The 4,188-nt window shown below is 51.1% G+C and overlaps 1 long non-coding RNA gene across 1 annotated transcript; it reads left to right on the top strand.

The window, feature by feature from the left end:
* Positions 1–886: 886 nt before the first annotated feature.
* Positions 887–1,903, top strand: LOC127914880 (uncharacterized). The gene is made up of 4 exons (XR_008089387.1): positions 887–1,113; positions 1,223–1,378; positions 1,483–1,534; positions 1,587–1,903. It is a non-coding gene; the product is annotated as an uncharacterized LOC127914880 (long non-coding RNA).
* The last annotated feature ends 2,285 nt before the right edge of the window (positions 1,904–4,188 follow it).

Raw genomic sequence — 4,188 nt, 5'->3', positions numbered from 1 at the left:
GGGTCCTGTGTGACCAGTTTACCTGGGAGGGGGTCCTGTGTGACCAGTTTACCTGGGAGGGGGTCCTGTGTGACCAGTTTACCTGGGAGGGGGTCCTGTGTGACCAGTTTGCCTGGGAGGGGGTCCTGTGTGACCAGTTTACCTGGGAGGGGGTCCTGTGTGACCAGTTTACCTGGGAGGGGGTCCTGTGTGACCAGTTTACCTGGGAGGGGGTCCTGTGTGACCAGTTTACTTGGGAGGGGGTCCTGTGTGACCAGTTTACCTGGGAGGGGGTACTGTGTGACCAGTTTACCTGGGAGGGGGTACTGTGTGACCAGTTTACCTGGGAGGGGGTCCTGTGTGACCAGTTTACCTGGGAGGGGGTCCTGTGTGGCCAGTTTACCTGGGAGGGGGTCCTGTGTGACCAGTTTACCTGGGAGGGGGTCCTGTGTGGCCAGTTTACCTGGGAGGGGGTCCTGTGTGGCCAGTTTACCTGGGAGGGGGTCCTGTGTGGCCAGTTTACCTGGGAGGGGGTCCTGTGTGACCAGTTTACCTGGGAGGGGTCCCTGGGCAAGTAAAGGTTGAAGACCCCTGACATATTATAATAATATATGCCATTTAGTAGACACTTTTATCCAAAGTGACTTACAGCCATGCAGACATAAAAAAAAGTTCTCATTTGGGTGGTCCCGGATATCAAACCCACCACGCAATCACCATGCTTTACCAACTGAGCTAGAGGGCCACATCTCTCCACCTCTGTCTCTCTCCTAGTCCATGCATCTGATGCGTGTTCAGAGAGGCTGCTGGGTAACGACCGGAGAAGGATGTGTCCAAAACCCTGTACACAGGACAAGGACTGTGGCAACAAGCGCCAGTGTCTGTGTGATGGCCAGTGTGTCCTCAGCTGTGTGGCTCCAGGTACATGTGTGTGTTCTGGTTTGTCAGTGTGTCCTCAGCTGTGTGGCTCCAGGTACATGTGTGTGTTCTGATTTGTCAGTGTGTCCTCAGCTGTGTGGCTCCAGGTACATGTGTGTGTGTGTTCTTTGTTTGTCAGTGTGGCCTCAGCTGTGTGGCTCCAGGTACGTGTGTGTGTTCTGGTTTGTCAGTGTGGCCTCAGCTGTGTGGCTCCAGGTACATGTGTGTGTGTGTTCTTTGTTTGTCAGTGTGGCCTCAGCTGTGTGGCTCCAGGTACATGTGTGTGTTCTGATTTGTCAGTGTGTCCTCAGCTTTGTGGCTCCAGGTACATGTGTGTGTTCTGGTTTGTCAGTGTGTCCTCAGCTGTGTGGCTCCAGGTACATGTGTGTGTTCTGGTTTGTCAGTGTGTCCTCAGCTGTGTGGCTCCAGGTACATGTGTGTGTTCTGGTTTGTCAGTGTGTCCTCAGCTGTGTGGCTCCAGGTACGTGTGTGTGTTCTGGTTTGTCAGTTGGACCTCAGCTGTGTGGCTCCAGGTACGTGTGTGTGTTCTGGTTTGTCAGTTGGACCTCAGCTGTGTGGCTCCAGGTACGTGTGTGTGTTCTGGTTTGTCAGTGTGTCCTCAGCTGTGTGGCTCCAGGTACGTGTGTGTGTTCTGGTTTGTCAGTTGGACCTCAGCTGTGTGGCTCCAGGTACGTGTGTGTGTTCTGGTTTGTCAGTGTGTCCTCAGCTGTGTGGCTCCAGGTACGTGTGTGTGTTCTGGTTTGTCAGTGTGTCCTCAGCTGTGTGGCTCCAGGTACGTGTGTGTGTTCTGGTTTGTCAGTGTGTCCTCAGCTGTGTGGCTCCAGGTACGTGTGTGTGTTCTGGTTTGTCAGTGTGTCCTCAGCTGTGTGGCTCCAGGTACGTGTGTGTGTTCTGGTTTGTCAGTGTGTCCTCAGCTGTGTGGCTCCAGGTACGTGTGTGTGTTCTGGTTTGTCAGTGTGGCCTCAGCTGTGTGGCTTCAGGTACGTGTGTGTGTTCTGGTTTGTCAGTTGGACCTCAGCTGTGTGGCTCCAGGTACGTGTGTGTGTTCTGGTTTGTCAGTGTGTCCTCAGCTGTGTGGCTCCAGGTACGTGTGTGTGTTCTGGTTTGTCAGTGTGTCCTTAGCTGTGTGGCTCCAGGTACGTGTGTGTGTTCTGGTTTGTCAGTTGGACCTCAGCTGTGTGGCTCCAGGTACGTGTGTGTGTTCTGGTTTGTCAGTTGGACCTCAGCTGTGTGGCTCCAGGTACGTGTGTGTGTTCTGGTTTGTCAGTTGGACCTCAGCTGTGTGGCTCCAGGTACGTGTGTGTGTTCTGGTTTGTCAGTTGGACCTCAGCTGCGTGGCTCCAGGTACGTGTGTGTGTTCTGGTTTGTCAGTTGGACCTCAGCTGTGTGGCTCCAGGTACGTGTGTGTGTTCTGGTTTGTCAGTTGGACCTCAGCTGTGTGGCTCCAGGTACGTGTGTGTGTTCTGGTTTGTCAGTTGGACCTTAGCTGCGAGGGATAATTATTTTAATCATTGTACATATTCATGTGTGTTCCAAATGAGGAAATGAGGGCACTCGACATGGCTTACATCATCACCAGTGATGCCCCATCTGGAAATGACTTTTCAGTTTGTTGCTTCCCTCCTCTCTCCCACTCCCTCCTTCTCTGCCCTCCTCGAGGTGCGTTGTGACACAGGCTACATGTTGCCCAATGGCTTGGATGCAGCCATCCGTCGTTGCCAAGGCGACCGACAATGGAGCGGTGATGATCCCAACTGCACAGGTGGGTACAAGAACAGAGCAGAGAGGCAGAATGTTCTGGATACAATTTAGAACATTATCTCTGCTCATTAGAAGGACTCTGGAAATAGGGAAGGTGAAGGGAAGGGGGTACCTAGTTAGTTACATGACTGAATTAATTCAACTGAAATGTGTCTTCCTCATTTAACCCAACCCCTCTGAATCAGAGAGGTGCGGGGGACTCCCTTACTTGACGTCCATGTCATTGGCACCCGGGGAGCAGGTGTTGTTGGGGGATTATCTGCCTTGCTCAAGGGAGTTACTGGCTCAACACTCTTAACCGCTAGGCTACCTGCCGCCCCCAAAGAATGGAATGGAAAGCACATACTGCACAGTGAATGGAATAAAACATAATTCACTCCCTCTGGTCTATTCAGTCCATTTCTATGTGTTACATCATATTCTATTCTGTTTATCTTTTTTCCCAGAAGTAGTTTTTCATAAATTGTTATTTTCTCCAGGGTTCTTCAGCTGCCCCCATAGGAGAACCCTTTTAGGTTCTAGGTGTCTCTCTCTCTCTCTCTCTCTGTGTGTGTGTGTGTGTGTGTGTGTGTGTGTGTGTGTGTGTGTGTGTGTGTGTACCTCAGGAATGAGGCCCTCTGTGATGGTGTTATTTTGTTGGCAGTTTGTCTGTTTGCATAGACTGAGACATTGTGTAACCAGGGCCCATTCTCTAAATTGCCTTAGCAACGGGACTATCAGCTGTTGATACTAGGACTGCAGTCCAGAGAGAGGCAGGGCTTGATTAGTTCACAGTGTCTGCGCCAGATAGGGTGAACGAGCATGTTCTAGTCTTCATCTCCTCCTGGCGGGGTTCTTTTAACCTTTATTTAACTGTTGTGTGTTTCAGTGTGTGAGTAAAGTGTGTATTTTAAGAGTGTGAAGGTCTGCAAACATTTGTGTCCTGTGCACTTTTGCGTGTGTGTGTGTGTACTTATAGTGTTATATGTTTGTGTTTGTGTGTGTGTGTGTGTACTTATAGTGTGATATGTTTGTGTATGTGTGTGTGTGTGTGTGTGTGTGTGTCCATGTCCCAGTCTCACAGAGCTCCTTCACAGAGACAGGCAGTAGGTTGGCTGGGTGTCTTCCTGTGTGTATTCGAGCTGTGCTACATCGTGCTCATTGAAAGGCAGTGGGCGGTAGATCACTGTCAGGGTGTCAAATAGATGTGTGTATGTGTGTGAGTTTAAGAAAGGGAGAGAGACAGAGAGTGGGGGGAGAGAGAGAGAGAGAGAGAGAGAGAGAGAGAGAGAGAGAGAGAGAGAGAGAGAGAGAGAGAGAGAGAGAGAGAGAGGAGAGAGAGAGAGAGAGAGAGAGAGAGAGAGAGAGAGAGAGAGAGAGAGAGAGAGAGAGAAAGAAAGGGTGAGGAGATAGAGAGGGGGAGAGAGAGAGAGAGAGAGAGAGAGAGAGAGAGAGAGAGAGAGAGAGAGAGAGAGAGAGAGAGAGAGAGAGAGAGAGCGAGAGAGGGGGAAGAGAGAGGGGGTGAGAGAA

This window comes from Oncorhynchus keta, chromosome 34, assembly GCF_023373465.1.
Source record: "Oncorhynchus keta strain PuntledgeMale-10-30-2019 chromosome 34, Oket_V2, whole genome shotgun sequence".
NCBI lineage: Eukaryota > Metazoa > Chordata > Actinopteri > Salmoniformes > Salmonidae > Oncorhynchus > Oncorhynchus keta.
Note: the sequence above shows the minus strand (reverse complement) of the source record. Positions and strands in the feature narration are given on the sequence as shown.